At 48.8% G+C, this 27,699-nt stretch overlaps 1 protein-coding gene across 3 annotated transcripts in view; it reads right to left on the reverse strand.

Annotated features, from left to right (window-relative positions):
- sulf1 (sulfatase 1) overlaps positions 1-27,699 on the reverse strand; it is an 821,278-nt gene that overhangs the window by 676,537 nt on the left and 117,042 nt on the right. For 2 of the 3 annotated variants that reach the window (XM_072467606.1, XM_072467604.1), the window contains exon 1: positions 7,837-8,041. The exons of the other annotated variant lie outside the window; for it this stretch is intronic. The gene's annotated coding sequence lies outside the window, so the exon portion shown is untranslated. Of the gene's footprint in view, positions 1-7,836; positions 8,042-27,699 lie in introns of those variants that run through there. 3 annotated transcript variants of the gene reach the window in all.

Below are 27,699 nucleotides of genomic sequence, written 5' to 3' on the forward strand. Positions count from 1 at the left end.
GTCCGTGTGGAGTTTACATATTCTCCCCATGTCTGCATGGGTTTCACCCCCACAACCCAAAGATGTGCAGGTTAGGTGGATTGGCCACGCTAAATTGCCCCTTAAAATTGGGGGAAAAAAAAAAATTGGGTACTCAAAATTTATTTATTTTTTAAAAGAAAAGAAAAAAGAAATGGGCCGGGATTCTCTCTTACCCGGCGGGGCGGGGGGTCCCGGCAGGATCGAGTGACGTGATCCACTCCGGCGTCGGGCTGCCCCAAAGGTGTGAATAGGGGCCAAGCACTCACCGTGAGGAGTTAGGCCCGCGCCGGAGTGGTTTCCGCTCCCCCGGCTGGCATAGAAGGCCTTTGGCGCCACGCCAGCCGGGGCCGAAATGACTTCGCCGGGCAGCGGAAGTTCGCGCATGCGCGGGAGCATCAGCGGACGCTGACGTCAACCCCGCGCATGCGCGGGGGGGGGGGTCTCTTACGCGGAGGCCATCGCGGAGGCTGTGGCCGAGGCGGAGGGAAAAAGAGTGCCCCCACGGCACAGGCCCGCCCGCGGATTGGTGGGACCCGATCGCAGGCCAGGCCACCGTGGGGGCACCCCCCCGGGGCCAGATCGCCCCGCGCCCCCCCCCCCCCCCAGGACCCCGGAGCCCGCCAACGCCGCCGATAAGGTAGGTGGTTTGATTCACGTCGGCGGGACTGGCATGACAGCAGCGGGACTTCGGCCCATCACGGGCCGGAGAATCGCTGGGGGGGGGGCCCGCCGACCGGCGTGGCGTGAAACCCGCCCCCACCGAATATCCGATGCCGGAGAATTCGGCAACCGGCGGGACGGAATTCACGCCAGCTCCCGCCGATTCTCCGACCCAGCGGGGGGTCGAAGAATCAGATGCCAGGGTTGGATGGGGATGGGCATAGTAAGACGTCTTACAACACCAGTTTAAAGCCCAACAGGTTTGTTTGGAATCAATATCCTGCACTCCGAAAGCTAGTGATTCCAAACTTTGGACTTTAACCTGGTGTTATAAGACGTCTTACAATGATCAGAAAAGTGCTGGAAGGAGTATTTAACACTACTACCAAACACCAATCACTGACCGTCCTTGACATAAAGGCAACATTTGGCCAAGTGAGGCATCAAGGAATCCTTGGAAAAATATGGACCTTAAAAGAATATAACAGGACACTTTCTTATGGGGAAAAACTAGAACTAGGGGCTTTTCACAGTAATTTGGGCAATTTAATTCAACTTTTCAAGATATTAAAGATTTCTGCTTTTGGGAACTCAAGGTATAAGGGGGCACAGTCCAATAATGAGAGCCCAATCTTCCAGCAGTGAAAGTAAGAAAGAATGATGGAGTCGGGACTGAGTGAACAATCAGCCAAAAGTTATTAAGGAATATGGGGCAAAGGTGGTATATGAAGTTAGGTCATGATCTCACGGAATGATGGCGGAACAGGCTTGATGGATTAAAAATCAAGGTTATTCAAACTGCGGGTTGCAAGTGTTGGGAGGATCGCGTAGCGATCGGTCGCACCGTTCCCGGTCGCAGGAATGGTGCCTAACAGCCGCTGCCGCCTTTTAAATGGAAATAAATGAGGCTGTGTGGAGTCTCCTGGCCAGAACAGACAGCAGAGCAGGTCATGAACCCTGCATGCAGATTTGACATCAAGTGCCCAACAGGTACATGCTTTTGGTGCCAAATCACAGAATAGTGTTACTTCCATTTTCCAGCTGCTGGCAAGCAAGGCAAGTGAAGATGAATAAGAGCCGGCCAGAACTCAAATAGGAAGTTCACCTCTTGGACACATTGCACAACATCTGCAGGAGAGAGCTGCTCAGCAGAGTCCAGTCAGGACAGAACAGTGCTACTATTAGCTCTGTACAGAACCCCTGGGTCTCGGGTTAACAGACTACAAAGCAGGAACTTGACTGAGGAACAAAGCGGTTGTGCTAATTGTGCCAATGCAAATAAGGATGCAAAGTCCACATTATATGCAGGAAAGTAGTGGCAAATGTGAGGAGTGATTATAGATTTTGAAAGAGAAGTGGTGGGTGAAAAATTCCTTTTGGATGTTGAGGCCCCAGAGTCAGATATTAAAAGAGCTGACTCCAAATTAAAATACTATGCTGCTGTAGCTGATCTGTAATACCACATTAAAAAAATTTTTTAGAGTACCCAATTCATTTTTTACAATTAAGGGGCAATTTAGCATGGCCAACCCACCTACCCTGCACATCTTTGGGTTGTGGGGGCGAAACCCACGCAAACACGGGGAGAATGTGCAAACTCCATACCGGCAGCGACCCAGAGCCGGGATCGAATCTGGGACCTCGGCGCCGTGAGGCAGCGGGGCTAATCCACTGCACCACCGTGCTGCCCCTTGTAATACCACATTGATAAACACACTAAAAGCTTATGAGGCTGTCAGCATTCTGGAGTAGCATCTCCCAGGAGTATCCAGTGCTGAGTAAACAAGCAATTTGTTGTTATTGCCCTTCATGGTGATGTGTGAGGTTGGATTTTCTGTTTTCATAAAAGGTGAAGATGGCACAAAGGAACTGGCTGAAGGCTGCACCTGATGTGCGCATTGCCCCCTCCTTAAATCTGATTCAAGTGAGATTGTGAGGAACAAGCAGGCTCCCCTTTCACATTTAAGCTAAGCGAACGTGACGTGTGCATTGAAGGTCGGCTGGTTGGCAAAAGTGAGTCCCGGGGAAAAAGGTTTTATAAACACGGAGTTAAATGGTCTATGTCCCTATGTGGCTGGACAATACCTGGCACAAAGGAAGATGGCTGGAGGCCAAACATCTCAGGCCCAGAACATCACGGCAGGAGTTCCTTAGGGTAGTGTGCTGGGCCAACCATCTTCAGCTCCTTCATCAATGATCTTCCTTCATCACAAGGTCAGAAATGGGGTCCACATGCAATACAACCTGGGCAACATTCAGGTTTGAGAAGTGGTAAGTAGCATATGCATCAAACACGTGCCAGGGAGAGGGGGGGGGGCAACTGTTTTTGTTCTAGTTGGGGGGGGGGGAGCACCATTTCTTGTTACTTTGTTAGTTCACTACTTAACTTAAACAATGTTATCTATTAGTTATTGTGTTACCGTTTTTGTTGATTTGTAAGGGGGAAAAACTGTGTTTGAAAACTTTAACAAAAAATATATATTTTTTTAAAAACACGTGCCAGGCAATGTCCATCTCCAGCAAAAGAAAAACTTTCCATCTCCACTTGACTTTCAACAGCAATACCATTGCTAAACGCCCAATCATCAGCATCCTGGGGGTCAAATTGCCCAGAAACCTAACTGGAGTGGATGTATAAATACTGTGGCTATAAGAGCAGGTCAGGCAAAAAATTCTGTGGCGAATGATTCACCTCCCGATTCCCCAGAAACTTTTCAGCATCTACAGTTACAAGTCAGGAGTGTGATGGAATACCCTTCACTTGCCTGGATGAGTGCATCTTCAATAATATTCAACAAGCTCAACGCCAGCCAAGACAAAGCAGAGCCTTGGTCAGCATCCTATTCACCACCTTAAACACTCCGTCCACTACTGGTACACAGTAGCAGCAACATGATCCATCTGCAAGATGCACTGCAGGAAGCTGCCAAGACTCCTTCAACAGAACCTTCCAAACGTGCCACATTTACAAAGGGCGGGAGAAAGATAGGACACCAACATGCAGGTGCTTCCGAGCACACATCATCGCGATTTGGAAATAAATTCCCACTGCTGGAACTCCTTACCTAGCAGCACTGTCACTTCACTATGCTGATGGCAGTTGTTCAAGGCAGCAGCTCACTGCTATCTCCTCCAAAGCAATTAAGAATGAACAAGATGGATATGGGTAACAAAGTGCTTGGTGCATTGGCAGGCCTGTGGCCAATGTCAAGGAGCATAAAGGAGTTCAGCAGTAACTTGGTACAGGGCTTTGTGCAGAGCTTGGAAACCATCCTTTCCAGCCAATACCATCATAAACTTTTTTTAAAAAATCTTTTTATTCTCCTCATTTTCATCAATAAACACCCAAAGAAAAAACAAACAAAAACAAATACAGTAACATTCCCCCACACACAAACCGAATATACAGACCAAAACATCCACCCATACGTTCCAGATTTAAAAAAACACAAATTAACAATCCGTAAACAATGTAACCAAAGACAACAATACTGCCAACCCCCCCCCCCTTCCCCCCTCCCTAATGTTCAATGGCACCCAATTCTCGGAATTGCATAATAAACAGCCCACATGCATTGTGCAACCCTTCCTCCATCCCCTTCAGCCAAGACTTCACCTTCCCGAGAGTCAAAGAAATTGAAGTAGGTCCCCCCACCAAGCCTCGTCACAGGATGGACAAGTTCTGGTTCCAACCTGGTTCCAAGTTCACGAGCACTGCCCCCGAGATGACACCGAAAACCTTCCTCCAACAAACCCCTCACATTCCACGTAACTATCCTAACCGGGGATCATTCACCCCCCCACCACCCCCATCCCCCTTATCCACCATCCTCATAACTCCAGGCCCTGCCCAATGGGCTTGGCCCGCCTCGTCCCATTGCTACCATCGAGCCCCCCACTCCCAGAATCCTCCCATCCACTTCCTCTTGAAAACACCTCACCCAGTATCGGTCCCCTCCCCCAATTTGTCACACCTCCAAGCTCATCGAAACCAGTTCTACCAGATTCTGATGGCTGCAGCCCCTCCCCCACCACATTCCGTTCACTGGCCAGCTTGAGCTAGCCAGTGTAGAGGCCCCTGCTCAGGCCTCACTCCCCTTCTATCCCCTCCCCCTGCCCGGTCCCAGGAAAACAAAGAAATCCCCTTCAAAACACAACTCCAGTGTAAACACACAAACCCCAAAGAACCATCATTGCAAAACAAAATCCCAACTCTTACCTAGTCTAAATAGGCAACATCAACTTAGCACATATGACAACATGCTGTGAAAAATAGAGCTAAATACACTCCTCTACACCCCCTACCCTCAGTAAAAGAGCAATCCTCAGTCCCATTTCTCACTTCAGCCCCAGTCCTTCTGCCGCTTCCACCGTCTCGAAGTAAAAGTCTTTGGAGTTGTAGGTCACCGTCAATTTAGCTGGGTACACTACGCTGAACCGCACACTGCTGTTATACAATGCTGTCTTCACTCGACCGAAGGCCGCCCGTTTCCTCGCCAACTCCACAGTAAAGTCCTGGTATATAGGTATACCAGCTCCAGCCACTGCACCTCCCTCTTCTGCTTTGCCCAACACAGGACCGTCACCTTCACGCGGTACCTATGGAAACAAATAATCACTGTTCTTGGCTGTTCGTTCGCCTTTTGTTTAGGCTTCCATGCCCTATGAGCCCGATCCAGTTCGTATCGAGAAGGAATCTTCCCCCTCCCCCAACAGCTCCACAACGTCTTGTCAAAATACTCTGTCGGCCTCAGGCCCACCACCCCTTCGGGCAGACCACCCCTTCGGGCAGGCCCATCTTCCTCAGGTTTTGCAGCCTAGATGTTTTCCAGGTCCTCCATTTTGGCTCGCAGACCCTTGTTGGCCTCCACCACCCTCAGCAGCTCCTCACCCTTCGAGGCGAGTTGTGGAGCAAATCACGATGCAGCATCTGATGACAAATGCCGCAGTTTCCACGGCAGTAGAAGCAGCAGCCAGCCAATATCCGAGTGCAGTAGTGGAAGCTCAGACTGCTGTCATCGTAGCTGGGGATTGGAGTATGGGGGTCATACACTGTGTCATACTATCAATCTATTCTCCAACAGATTAGGATTGCTGAAGTTCTGCCAGAGGGGAGTCGCAGTGGGTCAGTGGGGCAAACTTGCATCCCCTCTTAGGAAGGCAGCATTTGTCCTTCCACTACTGCCGTTCTGTCAGTGCCCTTGGTGTTCCTTGCCAACTAGCTGGTCCAGACTGCTGCTGCTCTTTGAGACACTGCAGTCTGCAGCCAGAGCTTCTAGACCATAAGCTGCTCAAGGCCCACTGCAGCCTCCTGCACTGAAGATCAGCAGCCTTCCATCAGCCATGCAGTAGTCACTGCCGTAATGCTGCGTGGGAGCAGGAGGACAAACAAATGTAATACTGAAGGGTGATTAGTTGACTTTTATTGATTTATAAATTTGGTTTCAGATGTTTAACTGTTGGTGAATGGGAAATTTGGGTTGGGTTTACTGGAATTACACTTGGATGAGTTCTTCAGAGAGTGCCCCAGCCAGAAAGGACCTGTACAGGTTGCCATCTGCCTTCCTCATTCTCCTTGCTCCTCATGCTACTGCTCCTCAGCTGCTTGCCATATAGTTGCTATCAAGATCTGTGCCTTGAAGTTGGAGAGAGCTGTGTAGCATGCAACAGATCACCATAAATCTTGACATTAGCGCTGCAGAATACTGCAATGCTCCTCCAGAGAGGTCCTGGCAACAGAATATTTCAGTATAATCATGCTCTGTTACCTCAATTGAAAAAAAAATTCAGTGTACCCAATTATTTTATTGTAATTAAGGGCAATTTAGCGTGGCCAATCCACCTAACCTGCCCATCCTTTTGGGTTGTGGGGGTGAGACCCACCGACATGGGGAGAATGTGCAAACTCCACACGGACAGTGACCCAGGGCCTGGATTCGAACCCGGGTCTTCGCGCTGTGAGGCAGCAGTTCTAACCACTGTGCCAACGTGCCACCCACTGCTATGTCAAATTTTGTATGAAAGCATGGCTTTCATTGTACACATACTGCACATGCATGCATGGTTGCAAACCAGATTCATTAGCCATGTCGTTTGCAAAGAGCACTAATCACCCAGTGGCTGCTCTTTAGCCTGTCATGGTGGCTCAAATGCAGCTGGCACAGTGGGCTGCCGCATCATGTGAGCCACTGGTTTGTACAGCAATCTTAAAATCTATAAACGTTCCTTCAGTACCTGCTACAGCATGTAGACTTGTGGAACTTAATCGACTATAGAAAGCACTGAATAGATGGAGAATTGTAGCAACGGGAAGAAAAAGATTTGGGTGGCATGGTGGCACAGTGGTTAGCACTGCTGCCTCACAGCACTGAGAACCCGGGTTTGATCTCGGCCCTGGGTCACTGTCCGTGTGGAGTTTGCACATTCTCCTCGTGCCTGCGTGGGCCTCACCCCCACAACCCAAAGACGTGCAAGGTAGGTGGATTGGCCACACTAAATTGCTTGGGTACTTTAAATTTTTTTAAGATTTGAATTTATGCAGAGCCATTAACAACCAACCAAAATCTCTTCTGTGACTGTAGAGTACTTTTGAAGTGCAGTCACTGTTGTAATACAGGAAACATGGCAACTAATTTATACACTGCAAGCTCCCAAAAACTGAAATATGACAATGACCAGATCATTTTTTTGTGATGTTTTGTTGATGGATAAATATTGGCCAGGACACCAGGGATAACTCAATAGCCTTCTTCAAAATAGTGCCATGGGATACTTTATATTCCCGAGTGTGCAAATGGGACCTTGGTTTAAGAGTTCAACCAAAAACAGTATAACACCTGTCAGTATTGCACCAGTGTCAGCCTTTGTTGTGTTCTAAGCCTGGGACTTGAGCCCACACAACCTTTTGACTCAGAAACGGGAATACTACAAACTGAACCACAGCTGACAGCAAAAAGTAAATGCACCACTTCATGACATTCGCCAACAGTCCTAACATGATTCCACAGTACAGAGGTTAGCAGCAGAACCCCTCACTCTCTTGCTACAGTGAGAGCAAACAGCCAGCTAACCGGCAGAATCCTTCATTTTTATTCATGTTGCAGTGACCGTGTCAGACCGACAGAAACAACCCACAGAACAGAGTAACGCTCATACCTTTCAGCTGCTGGAGACTATAAACTTTGTTGTTAAAAAAATACTTCAGGTCCTGCCAGCCATGGCTGTGCGGCGGCTGCTGCTGCCACGACTATCCGGCTTGCCTTGAAATACAGCTGTTTCTGCAAACCTCGGTCTTTTGTACTGCTCATCTGATGCACAGCCAGCCAGCCCTCCTTACTCCCGATGTGCTTGCATATGCATGATCGCAGAGCACTAGCAAAGTATCCTTTCCTTATCCTTTATCCCACCGGTCCCAGGATTCAGATGTGTGCCTCCCCCCCTCAAAAGAAAGGCCTTTAATTAGCACCAATTGTTCTCCGTCCACCCCGGCTGTCCTCCATCCTCACTTCAGGAATGTAAACTTTGTAACTGAATCAATCAACTTTGTAACTGAATCACTCAAACAAACACGACATGCCCTGTATGTTTCAGTAATGAGGAGGGAAACAGGAAGAAAGGTTCATATGCTGTTGGCTTACCTCCTGGTTAAGGGGACCTTTTCTCAATTACAAAATGTCACACATAAGTCTCTTTTCCCCCCCCTCACATGATCTGTTCGACTATCTCTCCCCCTCCCCCCATCCTTCAGGTACAGCGAACACTGAGATTTGAGGCTGGTGCATTCGTGTCTGGGCACACTTCTTGTAGTTGACACAATGTTATCAGGCAAGTGTTACCGAAGAGAAGATTGATCCTCTTTATTCGCAAGGGCTAAAAGAGGCGTGTTCTCCAGAAATATTGCAGAGAAAGTAAAGTAAAAACTTTAAAATTGCACTACATATAATTGTATCATACTGCGATATTACCCATGACATTACAATATTGAAAGTAAAAATCCTTCCAAATGTCAGAATAAACACAGCTGGTAATTGAAGATTTTTTTGGGATTTACATCTTTTAGATTGTGCCTTGTTTTCTAATAGCACAATAAAAGGCTTTTCTTATCAGCTCAGCATCTCTCAGCACCTGGTAATGAGAACGTCCTTTGTTCTCTAATTCCCCGAATTACACAGAGGCAGAGAGAGAGAGCGAGAGACAGTGAAAAGGTTTACTGTTTGCTGTGTAGACGTGCCTATTGACTGCCGTCAATTGACTGAAACTCCATCTGATAACAGGCCAGCATTGCCTCTTATATCACAGAGACCCCAGCATAAGCATACAATGGAACAGTTCAAAGCAGCCTTTGGGCACAAATACGTATGGGACAGATTTTAGAGTGGCTGAACTGTATTAAATTTTAATATACGTTGATGACCTTCAGTAAGATGTAACAGATCAATACAGGTCAAAGAAATCGATTCAGAATGTAAGGTACTATTAAACAATCTCAGTGAAGAAGGGCAGAAATTAGAGTTATGGGCAGCACGGTGGCACAGTGGTTAGCATTGCTGCCTCACGGCACCGAGGTTCATAGAATTTACAGTGCAGAAGGAGGCCATTCGGCCCATCGAGTCTGCACTGGCTCTTGGAAAGAGCACCCTACCCAAGGTCAACACCTCCACCCTATCCCCATAACCCAGTAACCCCACCCAACACTAAGGGAAACTTTGGACACTAAGGGCAATTTATCATGGCCAATCCACCTAACCCGCACATCTTTGGACTGTGGGAGGAAACCGGAGCACCCGGAGGAAACCCACGCACACACGGGGAGGAAGTGCAGACTCCGCACAGACAGTGACCCAAGCCGGAATTGAACCTGGGACCCTGGAGCTGTGAAGCAATTGTGCTATCCACAATGCTACCGTGCTACCGAGGTCCCAGGTTCGATCCTGGCTCTCGGTCGCTATCCATGTGGAGTTTGCACATTCTCCCCGTTTTTGCATGGGTCTCGCCCCCACAACCCAAAGATGTGCAGGATAGGTAGATTGGCCACGTTAAATTGCCCCTTAATTGGAAAAAAAGAATTGGGTTCTCTAAATTTATTTTAAAAAGAAATGACATATGGAAGTGACTATACATTTTTTTTAAGTGGACAAGATTGGTTTGTATTTCATGTTACTTTATTAAAACAATCAATCTAAAATGTCGATAATTATATTTTACCACTGAACAGAATTAAAAATATTAATTATGTTTTATTTTCCTTTCTTGTCGGTGCGGAGGTACATTTCTACAAGTGTTGACTGCCTGCAGTAAATAATCCAAGCAGTCAGCCTTCATTCAAGATCCTAATTGGCCAGAAAATGCTACTGCAGGGTGCATTCCAGCTGAGCCAGATGTTGTCCAGAGTTATGATCGGTACTTGTACATGTTCAGCATGGATATTATGAAAGTTTATAAAGCGCTAAAACCTCCCTCTTGTGGGTTGAGACATGATTTGAACCTCAGAGATCATATTACTGCATTGTAATTGTTACCAGGTATCTATTATTCTCTATTTAGTTTAATGAGTAAAAGCTAAGCTCCACTCCATTATCTTATTTAAATAAACCTTTAGGGTAAGATATCCTGTCAATAGTTTGGAGAGAAAACACTTAATATTTCCCATTGAGAGAGAAATAATGGGATATTACGGAAGCTGCCTCGCAGTGTTGCTGGACTCACATACTTTGGCAGTTGTCCTTCTGCAAATTATTTCTTATTTGGACGATTAGCAGGGAAGTGCCTGAGGCAGTGCATTTCCCTGAAAAACAGAATTCGTATTTTCCCACAGTCTTAACTATGGGTTCACAATCAGATCTCAGTAATGACTGAATCTGATATTGTCATGTGTCCAAAATGCCATTGGCTGTTACAATTTCAGTACTCATCTTGGCCAGATGGTTAATCTGACTGACTGTGATTTTATTAGATTTGTTGACAATATAGCTTTTAGATATATAAAACTGTTTAGTGGCTAAATATATCCATCTGTTACCAAAACCATTATTTCTGTTAAAAAAAAACTACACTTGGGATTCCCTTCTGGAACCAAAGCAGGAGCACTGAAGTCAGCAGTGTGATGGTGTGTTGCACTGGTACTTAAAAATATTTATTCATGTAATTATAGATTTTGAGGTCATGCCCTCATTGGTGCCCAAGGTCCCTCAGATAATTATTTCAGTCAGGCAAGTAAAATTGCCACCTCTTTCCATTGGGAAGTTGCTTTACAGTGCAAATCTGCTGCTATGCTATCTGTTGGCCTTGCTTGTAACTTTCAAGCAGACCGTGAACCCTGTGGAAGCTCACACAATTTTACCAGTCATTAAGCAGCTTGGCCAGTAGTCTTTGAAGAGGCTACGGTGATCAAGAAAAGGCCAAACATTAGTTTTTGGCGAATCTCTGTTGGACCAAGAGAAGCCGGAACGTCATTTCTGGTTCCACGGAAATACTGCTGCCTACAGTCAGCCTCTGCTCAACCCCCTCTGCGATGGGCTGGCGGTCAGCTCAGCATGGATATGCCCACCCACACACAACTGAGGAGCTACTTCAGGGCACTGGTTACCTCTAGAGTCCCTGAACGATCTGCCCTCATCTCTCACTTATCTCTTCACTTATATCTGTCCTTTGACTGCATCATCTGAAAACATGTCTATTCCCAATGTATGCTGATGTCATCCTATTGTTGCTCACCACCATGTCTCTCAACTCCAAATTTGTCCTAGTTTGGCACAGTGCTTGTTCGACATCCAGAACTGAATGAGCAGAAATGTTCTCCAATTATAATTGGGAAAACTGATGCCATTGTCTTTAGTCCCTTTCACAAACTCCATTCTTAGCTACTAACTCCATCCCACTTGCTGGGAATTCTCTGACATTGAGCCAGATTGTTCACAACCTTGGAGTCATACCTGACCCCAAGATGAGCTTCGAAACACATATCTACACCATCACAAACACTGAATATTTCCACCTATATATCATCTGACTCCACTGCTGCCTCAGTTTATATGCTACTGAAATCCTCCTTCCTGTCTTTGCTACCTCTAGACTTGGAACATTTCACTACAATATTCCAACACATTCCTGACCAGCCTCCTACCTTTCATCCTCTGTAATGTAAGTTTATCCTAAATTCTGCACCAGGTCCAATTCCCCTCTCACCCTTATGCTCACTGATCTACATTTCCTCCTGGATAAGCAACACATTGATTTTTAAATTCTCATCTTTGTTTTCAAATGTTTCCATGGCCCCTCAGCCCTCCCTTTTTCTGAGATCTCCTCCAGCCCCACATGCCTCTGACCTATCTGTGCTCCTTTAATTCTTGAGTGTTACTGAAAAAGAGATATGCTGTCAAAACATTTTGTCATGCATTCATCACGACAGATGCCAAGACAAAATTTGAAAGGGAGCAGCGACTTATACTGCATGAGGAAAGGAGTGCTGATTGGTTGGCAAGATGGCTCTGAAACATTGCAATGTCTGGATATATTCCTTTTACCCGCAGAGGACAAGTTCCTGTATACCCTGTGTATGACTATTTGGAGCTTCTAACAAGTATAAAATGAGCTACATTGTGGGCCTGACTGATAAGCATAAATTAATTGTTAGCGTAATTCTTAGCGCACAACCAATACGAACAGTTTTTCCTCTATCTACTCTCTCCAGACCCCATGATTTTACCAAAACTCAAACTTCTCTTCTCAAATGAAAACAGTCATAGCCTTTCCAATCTATCTACACAACTGAAGTTCCTTGCCCCGGAACCATTTTTGGAATATTTTCTGATGCCGTCACATCTTTCCTGAAGTGTGGAACCCAGAATTGGACACAAACTAGAGTTGAAACAGAGCCAAAGTTTAACATAAAAAGTTTATGAGTTTAACATAACCTCCTTGCTTTTGTACCCAAGATAGAGTGAGTAATTGCAGGAGGAGGTGTATTGGAATGGTAGTCGACCAGAAACGGTGTGCTGTGGCAGAATTCGACTAAAAAAGTCAATCTGCAGTGGGGCTGCGAGACTGCTGAATTGTTGAATGTGATGCACGATCAATTGCACAAAGACTAAAGTTGGGTACAACTGTGGCTTTATTACAGTCAGATGCATTGCCTCCTGCTGCAGCTGGCAAAATGGCAGGGCACTGGAGGTCATGCATATTTATGCAGTTCTCCCTGGGTGGAGCCAGCCAGCAGGAGCTACCGGCGAACCTGTAGTGCAGGTCCTACCTTACATCTCCTATTACAGTGGATCACCACATTCACCCCCTGTTAAAAATGAGTCCGGCGTGGGTGATGTGAAACTATATACAGTTAGTGCAATTATGTACAGTGGTAGGGAAAGAAAAGTCCATGTTGACGGTCCGGAGTCTGTCAAAGGTTCAGCCGGTCCAGTGCTTTGGTGCTTCTTTGGGAGCGGCGTAACGGTGGCGGCGAAGTCAGTGCTGGCGGTGGTGGAGGTGGCAGCGATGGCGGTGCTGATGCTGGCCAGTCATCGGGGAACTCCGGGAGCATGCAGAAGTCCTCTTCGTCCTCTTGTGCGGAAAAGGGGAGGGTGGTCTGGTGGGGTCAATATTGACAGCGCGGTGGGAGGTGGGGGCGCATTGGTGGGGGGGGGGGGGGGGTGTTGGGGTGGAACTTGACGGTGCCAGGTCCCTGAGTGAGACAGTATCTTGGCGGCCGTCGGGGAACTCAACGTTGGCATATTGAGGGTTGGCGTGGAGCAGGTGAACCCTGTCCACCAAGGGGTCCGCCTTTTGGAGTCGGACGTGCCGACGGAGAAGGACCGGTCCTGGAGCAGCGAGCCACGTCGGGAGCGACACCCCGGATGTGGACTTCCTGGGGAAGGTGAAAACACGTTCATGGGGTGTATTATTAGTGGCGGTGCACAATAGTGACCGGCTGGCGTGTAGAGCGTCAGGGAGGACCTCCTGCCAGCGAGAGGCTGGGAGGTTCCTGGACCGTAGGGCCAGCTGGACGGCCCTCCAAACCGTCCAATTCTCCCGTTCTACTTGCCCGTTTCCCCGGGGGTTGTAGCTGGTCGTCCTGCTGGAGGCTATACCCCTGCTGAGCAGGAACTGACGCAGCTTATCGCTCATGAATGAGGATCCCCTGTCACTGTGGATGTAGGCGGGGAAACCGAACAGGGCGAAGATGGTGCTGAGGGCCTTGATGACGGTGGCAGACATCATATCGGGGCATGGGATGGCGAAGGGGAATCTGGAGTACTCGTCGACTACACTGAGAATGTACGTGTTACGGTCGGTAGAGGGGAGGGGTCCTTTGAAATCCAAGCTGAGGCGTTCAAAGGGGTGGGAAGCCTTCACCAGGCGCGCACGGTCCGGCCGGTAGAAGTGCAGCCTGCACTCCGCATAGACCTGGCAGTCCCTGGTGACTGTCCTTACTTCCTCGATGGAGTAGGGCAGATTGCGAGCTTTGACCAGATGGTATAATCGAGTGACAACGGCTGTCGTGTAAGGCCCGGAGTTGTTCCACTCGTGTGCTGGCACATGTACCTCGGGAGAGGGAGTCTGGGGGCTCATTGAGTTTACCGGAGCGATACAACATCTCGTAATTATAGGTGGAGAGCTCGCTTCTCCACCGCAAGATTTTATCATTTTTGATCTTGCCCCGCTGTGTGTTATTGAACATGAAGGCTACTGACCGTTGGTCCGTAGGGAGAGTGAATCTCTTACCGGCCAGGTAATGCCTCCAATGCCGCACAGCTTCGACGATAGCTTGGGCCTCCTTTTCGACGGATGAGTGTCGAATTTCAGAGGCATGAAGGGTGCGGGAAAAGAATGCCACGGGTCTGCCTGCCTGGTTTAGAGTGGCGGCAAGGACGACGTCTGAAGCACTGCTTTCTACTTGGAAAGGCAGTGACTCATCCGCTGCTCGCATCCCGGCCTTGGTGATGTCTGCTCTGATGCGGGCGAAAGCATGTTGTGCCTCGGCCGCAAGGGGGAATTGGGTGGACTGAATGAGTGGGCGGGCCTTGTCCGCATAGTTTGGGACCCACCGGGCGCAGTAGGAAAAGAACCCCAGGCAGTGTTTGAGGGCCTTGGGGCAGTGGGCATGCAGTCGGGGTCGGGCCCGAGAAGTCCTTTTTGGACTATATAGCCGATAATGGCTAACCGGGTTGTGCTGAACACACACTTCTCTTTGTTGTAGGTCAGGTTGAGAAGAGTGGCAGTGCGGCGGAATATATCGAGATTGGCATCGTGGTCCTGTTGGCCATGGCCGCAGATGGTGACATTACCCAAGTACGGAAAGGTGGCCCACAAACCGTACTGGTCGACCATTTGGTCCATCTCTCTTTGGAAGACCGAGACCCCATTTGTGACACCGAAAGGGACCCTAAGGAAGTGGTAGAGGCGACCGTCCACCTCGAAGGCAGTGTATGGCTGGTCCGACTTCCGGATGGGGATTTCAGGTCAATTGTTGAGAAGACTCGGTACTGCGCAACCTGATTGACCATATCAGATATGCGTGGGAGGGGGTACGCGTCGAGCTGCGTGTACCGATTGATGGTCTGGCTGTAGTCCACGACCATCCTGTGTTTCTCCCCAGTTTTAACCACTACCACTTGGGCTCTCCAGGGGTTGTTGCTGGCCTCGATAATACCCTCCTTAAGCAGCTGCTGGACTTCGGACCTGATGAAGGTCTTGTCCTGGGTGCTGTACCGTCTGCTCCTAGTGGCAACGGGCTTGCATTCCGCAGTTAGATTGGCAAAAAGGGAGGGGGGAATCGACCTTGAGGGTCGCGAGGCCGCAAACGGTAAGGGGGGGTAAGGGCCCGCCGAATTTGAGGGTGAGGCTCTGGAGGTTGCACTGGAAGTCGAGGGCCAACAGGAGTGCAGCGCAGAGATTAGGAAGGACATAGAGGCGGAAGTTACTAAATTCTACACCCTGGACTGTGAGGGTGACTGTACAAAAGCCTCGGATTGGGACGGAGTGGGATCCGGAGGCTAGGGAGATCCTTTCATTGGCAGGGTGGTCCACGAGGGAGCAGCGCCTTACCATATCTGGGTGAACGAAGCTTTCGGTGCTCCTGGAGTCCAGCAGGCACGAGGTCGCGTGGCCGTTGATTTTAACAGTCGTCGACGCGGTGGCCAGGTTGTGCGGGCGAGATTGGTCCAGCGTCATCGAAGCGAGCTGAGGGTACCCATCGGATGCTTCGGGTGGCGAGCGTGTGCGGTTCCGATGTCGGGATGTCCGGGGACCCTGTGGCGGCGCCCATGGTGCTCACATTGCGGAGTCGGGACAAGATGGCGGCGCCCATGGTGCGCACATTGCGGGGTCGGGACAAGATGGCGGCGCCCATGGGGCGCACGTGGCCGAAGGGGGACAAGATGGCAGCGCAGTTGCGAGCGGGTGGCGAGTACATGCCTGGCGAAGAGCGTGTTCGCCTTCTGCGCGTCGTGTTCTTTGAGAAGTTCCATTGCTTTTGTGTAAGTTGTGGCATCTTGGATCAACGGGAACACGCTGGAGCTCAGTCTGGAGTACAGGACGTTGACCTTCTGAGCCTCCATTGGCGCGGGGTCCGCCGCGTTGATGTAAGCCTCGAAACATGCTAGCCAGTGAGTAAAGTCTTTCCTGGCGTCGGACGAGTAAGGATCCAGCTGCAGGCGATCGGGCTTAATTCGGATATCTGACTGTAATAAATTGATGCACGATCAATTGCACAAAGACTAAAGTTGGGTACAACTGTGGCTTTATTACAGTCAGATGCGTGGCCTCCTGCTGCAGCTGGCGAAATGGCAGGGCACTGGAGGTCATGCATATTTATACAGTTCTCCGTGGGCGGAGCCAGCCAGCAGGAGCTACCGGCGAACCTGTCGTGCAGGTCCGACCTTACATCTCCTATTACAGTGGATCACCACAGAATGTCAATGAGTTTTTCCTGCTGTAAAGAACTCTATGGACAGAGTCTCCCCATCCACAGGCTGAAAGCCTGCACTGCAACCACACAGCTCAGGATATGGTGGAGGTTCAGTGTTGCAGGCACAGTAAATCTACACTTTTTATTCCATTGAGGAAAAATTGTTTACGGGTAAAGTCTTGAGATAGAATTGAGAAACAAGAAATGTTGATGCCATGACAACAAAACATCCAGTTATGAATGTTATGTAGTATGGCACACTTTTGACATTGTCAAGAGACTTTAGACTTTGTTAGGAACAAGAAGGTGTTTATTAATAAAGACTAACTTGGTACAGGAAGTTTGCAGCACTAGGCTGCCTTGGAGCTCAAGTCCTAACATGCTTACTACATAGTTGCTAAATGTATTATGCCCAAGAGAGGTCTCCACTCTCTGGGGTGATAACTTACTCTTGGTTCCCATTGGTCCCTCAAGTCAGGTGATCCTTTTCGGCTGTACTGTCTTAAAGAGATAGTCACCACAAACACAACATTCCTCTCCCTTTAAACATTTTAATACAATCTTCAAAATTGATTTACTCAAACTCACATTCCAAATAAACATTATACACACAAGTCAGATTTATAAATCGATACAGCAATTGTTCAATGATGAGATCGTGAGGCTTGCATTTAGCATAACACTTCTAATAGTAGGCACAATTCCAAATGTAGTCTTGCATTGGATTCTTTCACACAAGCTTGCTGCATTCCAAGTTCTGTTCTAGACTCTGCGCTGACCAAGGACTACATACTTTCTTCTGTGGACAGTGCCACTCTCCAGTTCTTTGTTGCTTCTTTTCTCTGTCATGCACCTTACTCTACAATGCACGCAGATACCATTATCAAAATACACACAGTCTTATGTCTTGACAGCTCATTTACAAACTCGGTCTGTCACATGTGAAGGAATGGTCATGGTACTCTGTATTTTGCACTCTGCCTCCATCAGTTGCAGCTTGGTCTGAGCCAGTTCCAGCTCCATCCAATGATGAAACTGTTCTACTTGGTTTCTTGGCTCTTCGAGCTCCATGCTATGACCATTGTTGCTGAGTTCCACTTGTACTTTTTCTCTTCACACCACACCAATTAGTAAGATTCAAATCAAAACACATTTATTATACACAGTCAATCACTACTCATGCATAAAACTCTACTTACTAGACTATCTCGATCACTAAAAGGCCTATACTTAGCTTCGGAACTGGCCCACCAGGTCAGGGGAACAAATGGCCTTTCGTTCGATCCTGAGCCTGCAGGATTCAAAAGCTGGTATGGACTGGTAGCTAGGAGCGCCTATCTCGTAGCGAGCGTTGACTGGAGACTTACTTGGTTGTTGCGGCAGCTAGGCAGGACACTGTCAAGGGTTGGTTCGTTGCTGAGTGACCCTGCCAAGAAGGACGAATTGAACTTGGGGGCTCTACTTTATAGTCCCCAGGGGCTTCGCGCCGTTCGGGGCGGTCCCCGTATCTGGTTCCAAGTGATTGGACTAGGTTCCGATCACTTGGATCGATTTCTCCAATACTGGAGCCGTTCCCTGATCGCTGGGCGGTCCCAGAGTGTCCGTTGGCCTTCCTTTGTCTTGGCTCCAGCTGGCGCCGAGGAGTCTGGCTTGGCCTTATTCACCTTACATGTTTCAATTGTTCCCGGGGATCGCTCATTAGTATGCAGATGGCGGTGAGTTTCAGTGCTGTCTGGGCTTTTGCAAGTTCTAATACACAGGATTTTTGCACTTGCTAGTTTTTGCCTGTGTTGGCTGAATTTCCCTGTGGTCTTTGCGGATCTCCATTTTAAGTCGGGAAGTGGCCAACCCAGGTGGCTAAGAGATGGACCCTAAGTCACACCATGCAGCTTTATCAACCCTCATCCATTCCGGAGTATGGCATCCAGGAGAAGAGGATGACTTTGAGTCTGACTCCCAAAATGAGAACCCCTTTGCGACCCTGTTCGCAACTGATAACTGAGGTGTCCAGATGATGTTTTAAAAGGAACCGCTTGGGAGAAACGGTGTCCTTTCTGATGGAACCTGCAGCATGTTGTTCAATGTTTGTTTGTTAGTGTTATTGTTAAGTGTTGTTTGTACACTCGGAAGTTCCACGGCCACACGCCATATTTGTCGGCAGAAACCTGTGAAAACTTGCCAGCACGCTTCAAGTGCTCTTCTGGTTCGACGGTAGAACCTTTACAGCAACCCCCCCCTGATGACTACATTTTGGCCCGTTCTTGCCGGTTGCTCAGGCAGTGGAGACACGGCATTGGTCTCCGCCCTGCCTGAGGACCCCCCTCTGGTCAGCTAATTTCGGGTAGAGCACATACGGCATTGATCACCATCCTACCCGGGGATTCCATCCAATTCTTACTCCCTACCATCCAATTCTTACTTACTTCGTAAGTAATTCCATCCAATTCTTACTTACTTCGTAGGGTGCCCCTACGCACCCCATTTTTGGCTCATTATGTTCAAAATTCTTTTGTTTGGTTTTGGCAAGCTATGGTTGCTTCCCTCTGCTATTTACATCCTCAAACACTAGGATGGTAAATGACACAGGCTGCGAGACGGCTCGCAGTACGGCAATATGTTCTTAGATGTCTTGTCCGAATATTCGGTTAAAAAATGTTGTAATGCATGTCCCTGTTGTGACATAGCGCCACTCAGAATTGTTAGTTAAAAATTTTCATACATAGTTATGGTCAGTGCAGAGGCCATGGAAGAGTGCTCGCTGGATCAGGGAGTGAAGACAACGCAGTTATGTGATTGGCAGGGTCACTCAGCAGCGCGAAACTACCCTTGACAGTGACCTGCCTAGCTGCCGCAACAACCAAATAAGTCTCCAGTCAACGCTCGCTACGAGATAGGCGCTCCTAGCTACCAGTCCATACCAGCTTTTGAATCCTGCAGACTCAGGATCGAACGAAAGGCCATTTGTTCCCCTGACCTGGTGGGCCAGTTCCGAAGCTAAGTATAGGTGTGTCAAGTTATTCATCAGTACTTGAACTTGAACCTCGTGGCGGTATCATAAAGATACCTGGCGACTCTAGAGCAAAGGTTATAGAATTCAGTAAAGACCCAACGGGCAACGAATTAAGAGCCAACCAAAGATAGCAACAACACTTTTTACCTTTAATTCACACCTTCATGCTCTAACTCCAGTTCCTTCACTGCTTGCTGGTGAATGTTGTAATGTTTATTACTGGCCCTAGTTAGGGCAGCACGGTGGCGCAGTGAGTAGCATTGCTGCCTCACGGCGCCGAGGTCCCAGGTTCAATCCCGGCTCTGAGTCACTGTCCGTGTGGAGTTTGCACATTCCCCGTGTTTGCGTGGGTTTCGCCCCCACAACCCAAAGATGTGCAAGGTAGGTGGATTGGCCACGCTAAATTGTCCCTTAATTGAAAAAAAATGAATTGGGTACTCTAAAATTAAAAAGATGAAAAATTACTGGCCCTAGTAGATTTCCGATCTACTTCCACCTTTTTCATAGTGCTTGTTTTTTGCCTTAGCTTTGATATCGCTGGCGCTTCTCATTTAGGTCACAAACATCTATTTTCCATTTGCTGTAGTTCTTGGTGAAGTTTATCCAATTTTCTTTTCCTTCACTTTTACTATTTCTTCTGCTGTGGCTTTAGTCTTATTTCCAGACTGATTACAGCTTCATCATTTGTTTGTAATTTATTGCTAAAACTCTCAAGGAACTTCACATTACAATACAGAAGGATGGTGCTTTCAGCTCTTCATTTAGTTATTTAAGGTCTTTCGGTGTCTTCTTCCTGAGGAGTCTTTCACTGCTTCATAGTTTGGTGTTGCCTCTTCCTTGAAAAGTTATTACCTCCTTTAGCTCAAGTTTTACTTCTCTTGCTTCTGAAGACTAATCTCTCTTCATTTTAATTTTCTATATCTTTCCAAACCTCTTGGCTCGCCAGCCACACCGGATTTGTTACTCTATCTGCCCCTCAGGGCCTGACACTAGCTCTCACCAGCTCGCTGTGTCTATTCACCCAAAAACAGGCACTCAGTGAGTTATCCCTCTTTTTCCAAATTTCAATTATATTGGGTACTCACAGGTAGGTTATGCCATCCAGTTGATCCAACATGTCGCCAATACGCAAGGTATTGTGGCACACTTTGGACACTTCAGGTTTCGCGAGGAACAAGAAGGTATTTATTAATGAAAAGTAACTTGGTACAGGAGGTTTGCAGCACCGTACTGCCTTGGAGTGCAGCTCCATCCTTACCCTTTTGTGGCTGTCTTAAAGAGACAGACACCACAAAATTGAAAGACTCTGAATGACCTCAATGAATTCGAATTGCTTGGTTAGCATATGGAGCTGTGCTTCTTCGATGTTGCAGTTTCAATCAGGCAGCAACACCGAGGATAGTGATTGGCAAAGAAGGGCTTCATTGCATCAACTTCTGGAATGTCAGAAGCAAACTCTGGACAACGCTGGAGGATCAGTTAGATCCAATTTCAGGATCCATCGACTTGAATTGATGGACTGTAGACAACAGCCGAAATAACCTACTGACCAGTTGGTTAGTAAATTTCAGGACAAAGGCAAGAGATTTCATTTTTCATACTCAGAACTCTCTGAAGGAATAATGAAGCTGTAATTGTGTCAACCTGAAGAAAGGTTTCTAAAATACAAAAAGGGACATAACATCAACAGTCTACTTAAAGATAGCAGGAAAATTGCAGTTTGGCCAGAGCACTTGGAGGCGCAATAACTGTAAGTGAGATGGAAAATGAATCCAGTTGGACTAGATGTGCAGCAAGTATGGTCTAATAAATCAGCCATGTAAATGTTCTGCATTTGGAGATACTTGCAAGGTTTGTGGTCTAAAGGAACACGGAGCAAGATTTCTTTTGATAAATTTAGAGTATCCAATTCATTTTTTCCAATTAAGGGGCAATTTACCTTGGCCAATCCACCCACTCAGCACATCTTTGGGTTGTGGGGGCGAAACCCACGCAAACACGGGGAGAATGTGCAAACTCCACTCGTACAGTGGCCCAGAGCCGGGATCGAACCTGGGACCTCGGCGCCGTGAGGCAGCAAGGCTAACCCACTACATCACCGTGCTGCCCCTGACACTGAGCAAGATTATGTAGAACGGCTGGCAATGAGGAATTGGTCAGAAGGCACGACTCAGCAAAAAACAAACATCACATAGTGGCAAGAATTTTTTTTAAATTCACTAAATACCAGTTCAAGCACAAGGATGTCCACAAGGCAGGTAGAGACTTGGATGGCAAAGGCAGAGAGGGAGATGAGCACGAGTTTGATGATGAACAAGCTTTCTATACAGTGACAGTATGTGGATGCAATCCCCCAACTGGAAGCTTTCATCATGGTTGAGATCATGTGCCCTAGTAAAAGTGGCAAGGACGAGCTACGACCGAAGATAGATACTGGGGAAAGAGCCAACATTTTGCCACTGCAAGTACTTGATTAAGTGGGAGTCAACAAGAGTTAGACTCAATACACATGACAATTTGCCAATCTACTGCATAGGAATATTGATACTGAAGTGCAGATATGGAAGTTCAATATGGTCTCCACAAATCTTCTGCACTGTTGACACCAATGGACCAGTGGTAGCAGGAATGCCAGCATGTAGTGAACTTCAAAATGTGACAATTCACAAGATCAGTAAAGCACCAATGCTAGACAATCAAGGCAACCCATAATCCTATTGAGTCTATTCAAGGGGAAGTATCAGTTCCAGTAAGAAAATTAGTGCCAATCCCGTACACACTATCGGCAGGAATTTGCACAGAATTTTGATCCTCTCAAGCAAATGTTTTTTTCTTCATGTGAATCACGCCATCAGAGGGGAGCTCCATTTAAATGCCTCCCTAGCACTTGTTCCAGATTTGACTGAGGGGATGGAGCCAGGAAGCTTGCTCCAAGATTCTCAGAGGGAGCCCTCATCAGACTATTAGTTTGAGTCCATCAGGGGCTCCTATACCCACACCCCATAAGGCATCACTCCAGCAACGTGACCTGCCTGGGAGGCTGTGGCTGCTTTAGTTAGTGCCACCTCCCTGCAGAAGAGGGTGGAGCAGCAATGCTGAAACAAAATAAATGACCGTCTTCACGGAGCCAGGGTAAATTTGCCACCTCCAGTCTCTTGTTGCACTCCCTCACCTGTCTCCAATGTGATTTCTCACCCAGCCATCTCACAGGTTGCCCACCTGTTATGAGGCCCTTGTCATCCCCCTCCTCGCTTCCCCCAACGGTGCTCCCAAATCTCTACTCTACTCCCATTGCAATCCCAACAAAGCCACTCCTCAACCATTTAAACTGGTGGGACTACTGCCTACACTATACCCCATCTGTCTGTCCCCAGGACAAAATCTAGCACAACAGATGTAACAGGGCACAGCCACGAGGAGTGATGCAAGAGCACCACACCCTTACCTCATACAGGAAGAGCCATTAAGCTGGCCAGGCAAAGTGAGAGCAGCGAGCAAAAGTGAGAACCCTCGTCATTCCTCAAGCCTCACGTGAGTAAACATCTCGTATCATTTGTCTTCCCTGATGTCCTATTGTCACCTCCATTCCCTTCCAGGGCAATGTAGCCATCTGGGATGGCCACTTCCCGATTACAAAATGGACACTTTGCAAAGATTGCAGGGAAAATGGACAATACTGAGAAAACAAGCAGGTTCAGGGTCTGTCTGTTTATTGGAGCCGCAGCTCCCAGACAAGACAAAAACTGTAGGCCCATTAGCAAACTAATGGCCCATCTCCGGGTACAAAAGAGTAACATTTGAGTAACCGATACTAAGGCAGACACCCCGGCGCCAGAGGAGACCGGAACAAAGCAGGCCAACGGCCACCTAGGACACGCCCAGCCATCAGGGCACCCACCCCTTTATTGGATGAAATTGATAGGAATGATTGAGAAACGGCCCAATTGATTGGGGCCAAGTTCAAGGCCCGCTCAAAAGCGTGCGAAGCCCCTTTTGATAGAAGAAGGAGTCCCCAAGAGAGAATGGTTCTCTTGGACCCGGTGCTCACCGAGGAGAGACTTGTCCAACAGCTGCACCAGAAACAAGTAAGTCCAAGGTCAACGCTCGCTACCAGACAGATGACCTTAGCTGTTCCCCTTTACCAGTTCCACCCCAGCAGTCTCAGATCCGAACAACGGCCATTGTTCCTCTGACTGAGTGGGCGCTCGAAGCTAAGTATAGGCTTTAGCAGTAGTAATAGTTTAGTCTGTAGTATTTGTGCATGAGTATATTTAACTGTGTGTGTAAATAAATAAGCATTTGAGTATCCGGTTTGAACGTTGTGGTGGTATCGAAAGATACCTAGCGACTCTAGAGTAAACGTAATTAGAATTAAGGAAGGCGACCATACTGACCGCCATATTCAGAGCCAACGAAAGAGAGCAACATTTAGCAACAGCAATCAGACAAGCAGGCCGGACCATTCTTGCGTCTCCTGGGTACAACTGACCCAAGCAGTTCAAAAAGAAGAATTCTCAGGCATCACCATCGAAGAGGGATCACATCTGTCGCCTGCACCCTCCACCAACACAGATACTTACACCTCGGTGCGATTAAGTAGAAGGCTGGCTTCTGGGTCACTCACTGGTGAGCACCTCACACCTGATAATCCACAGCTGGCAAAGGCAGGGACATTCCTGGATCCGACAGTCGGATGGATGCTGGAGCACAGGACTCTGCTATGCCCCGGCTGATAATATGCCTCTGGGTCCAGTTGTGCCAGAGCTGCTGGAACTACAAAGATAGAGTCATGAGCATCAGGAAGGGATGACAGCATCCCTCCTTGGACTGCAAGGCCGACTGAAGGAGTCCTATGGCCTCCTGTCTGAGGAGATGGTGCTGTCACTCCCATGCAATGGGGACCAACACTGCAAGGGCAGCATCCACAGTGGAGACCTTGGTGCATGACGTACAGTCCATGGTGGGGGATGTCCGCTCCATGGTTCAGCTCACAACCTCCATGGTTAAGGGCTTCAGTTCCATGGTGCAGGCACTGGTGGAAATCCATGCGTGTCTGCACCTGAGGAAGGCAGGGCTTCTGGATCTCACTCCAGATGTGGAACACAGGGGCCCCGGCATCTGAGAGGAAGAGAAAAGGCATGGGCGCAGCCTGGGGTCCTCCACCTTGGGGGTGTTCAACCCGTGGACACCCTTTCCCTGTGTGCGATACACCTCCAGTCCAGCACATTTAGGAGGGTAGCACTACAACACTCATGCTGTTGTAAGGGCCCAGGTTACTGAGGTCATCTCATTCAACACGGCGTGGAAGGCAGCAGGCTGCCTCAACCTCAGCTGTGGATACACCTAAATGTACAGGAGGGTGAGGATGAGTAAGAAACTGCAGGAACGAAGTGGGAAAGGGTGAACATAGGTGATGCATGATCAATGACCACTAAAGCAAGGATGTAGTCCAACTGAAGGCTTTAATAAGCTTGATGTTTCCCCCAGCAGCTCAGGTACAGAATGAGGGCGTCTGGGGAGGCACGGGTTCTTATACCCTGCCCATCAGGGCGGAGCTATTATACACTCTAGCCAATAGCCAGCATACAGGTTCTACCCATGGTACTTTAGCCTCTCAGGTGCCGTAATACCTATAATACCACATTCACCCCGTTAAAAAAAAGTCCGGCGGGGGTGGTGGCCAGAAACTACAAAACATAACAACATGGTATAATTAGTTATGAAGGTACCGTAATACCTCCGTACAATGTTGAGTAACTATTTACAAGTCTGGTAGCTATGTACAGTTGATGTTTTATATTTACAGATTATAGTTAAAATGAGGCAATCAGTCGATCGGGGGCCCTGGTCGTTCTCCGTGGTCGTAGGAACCTCGGTGGTGACTCCGGTGGAGGCTCGGGCATCTGTGACTCCGGGAGCATGGCTTCGATCTCCATGGCAGCTTTGTCACCCCTAGATGGCGCTAACGGGGAAAATGGCTGACCTGGGAAGGGAGCGCCTGCGGGGGGCGTCGGTGGGTGGGGGGGCCTAGACAGGGGCGGCGGAAGGACCGATCTTCCTGTAAGGTGCTGCGGTGGAGGGGAGGGTGGGACTGGTGGCTGGAATGTGCGTGGAGTTCCGGCGGGCGCCAGGTCCCGGAGGGAGACCGTATCTTGTCGGCCGTCGGGGTACGCCACGTAGGCTTACTGGGGGTTAGCATGGAGCAGATGGACCCTCTCGACCAACGGGTCCGACTTGTGCACCCGCACGTGTTTTCGGAGCAGGATGGGTCCGGGTGCTACCAGCCAGGTGGGGAGCGAGGTCCCAGAGGAGGACTTCCTAGGGAAGACAAGGAGAAGTTCGTGAGGTGTCTGATTGGTGGTTGTATAAAGTAGTGACCGGATGGAGTGGAGGGCATCCGGGAGGACTTCTTGCCAGCGGGAGACTGGGAGGTTCCTGGACCGTTGAGCCAGTGGGACGGTCTTCCAGACCGTTCCGTTTTCCCTCTCTACCTGTCCGTTACCCCGGGGGTTGTAACTGGTCGTCCTGCTCGAGGCGATGCCCTTGCTGAGCAGGAATTGACACAGTTCGTCGCTCATGAAGGAGGACCCTCTATCACTGTGTATGTAAGCGGGGAACCCGAACAGTGCAAAGGTGCTATGGAGGGCCTTGATGACGGTGGAGGTGGTCATGTCGGGGCAGAGGATGGCGAATGGGAACCGGGAGTACTCGTCAATCATGTTCAGGAAGTAAGTGTTGCGGTCGGTGGAGGGGAGGGGGCCTTTGAAGTCCATGCTGAGGCATTCAAAGGGACGGGAAGCCTTTATCAGGGGCGCTCTTTCTGGCCGGTATAAGTGCGGTTTGCACTCCGCGCAGATTTGGCAGCCCCTGGTGGCTGTCCTGACCTCCTCGATGGAGTAGGGCAGGTTGTGGGTCTTGACGAAATGGAAAAAGTGAGTGACCCCCCGGGTGGCAGAGGTCCTTGTGGAGGGCTCGGAGGCGGTCCACTTGTGCGGTGACACATGTGCCGCGGGACAGTGCGTCAGGAGGTTCATTTAGCTTCCCGGGACGATACAAGATCTTGTAGTTGTAGGTGGAGAGTTCGATCCTCCACCGCAAGATCTTGTCGTTTTTTATCTTGCCCCGCTGTGCATTATCAAACATGAAAGCAACCGACCGTTGGTCCGTGAGGAGAGTGAATCTCCTGCCGGCCAGGTAATGCCTCCAATGTCGCACAGCTTCTACTATGGCCTGGGCCTCCTTTTCGACTGAGGAGTGGCGGATTTCGGAAGCATGCAGGGTATGGGAGAAGAAGGCCACGGGTCTGCCCGCTTGGTTGAGGGTTGCCGCCAGAGCTACGTCAGACACATCGCTCTCATCCTGGAAGGGGAGGGACTCGTCGATGGCGTGCATCGTGGCCTTTGCAATGTCTGCTTTGATGCGGCTAAAGGCATGGCGGGCATCTATCGACAGGGGAAAAACTGTGGATTGGATCAGGGGACGGGCCTTGTCCGCATAGTTGGGGACCCACTGGGAGTAGTAGCTAAAAAACCCTAGGCAGCGTTTTAGGGCCTGAGAGCAGTGAGGGAGGGGGAACTCCATAAGGAGGCACATGCGTTCAGGGTCGGGGCCTAGAACTCCATTTCGCACTACGTAGCCGAGATTGGCTGGACGGTCGGTGCTAAAGACGCATTTATCCTTATTGTATGTCAGGTTAAGGATTTTAGCGGTCTGGAGAAATTTTCAGAGGTTGGTGTCGTGGTCCTGCTGTTCGTGGCCGCAGATGGTGACATTATCGAGATACGGGAATATTGCCCGTAAACCGTACCAGTCAACCATTCAGTCCATCTCGCGCTGGAAGACCGAGACCCCGTTAGTGACACCAAAGGGAACCCTTCAGAAGTGATAGAGCCGCCCGTCTGCCTCGAAGGCAGTGTATTTGTGGTCACTAGTGCGGACGGGGAGCTGGTGATAGGCGGACTTGAGATCCACCGTGGAGAAGTCCTTATAATGCACGATTCTGTTTATCAGGTCGGATATGCGGGGGAGGGGGTACGCGTCCAGCTGAGTAAACCTGTTGATGGTCTGACTGTAGTCGATGACCATCCTAGGCTTCTCTCCGTTCTTTACC

The sequence above is a fragment of the Scyliorhinus torazame genome, chromosome 11 (assembly GCF_047496885.1).
Source record: "Scyliorhinus torazame isolate Kashiwa2021f chromosome 11, sScyTor2.1, whole genome shotgun sequence".
Classification (NCBI taxonomy): domain Eukaryota; kingdom Metazoa; phylum Chordata; class Chondrichthyes; order Carcharhiniformes; family Scyliorhinidae; genus Scyliorhinus; species Scyliorhinus torazame.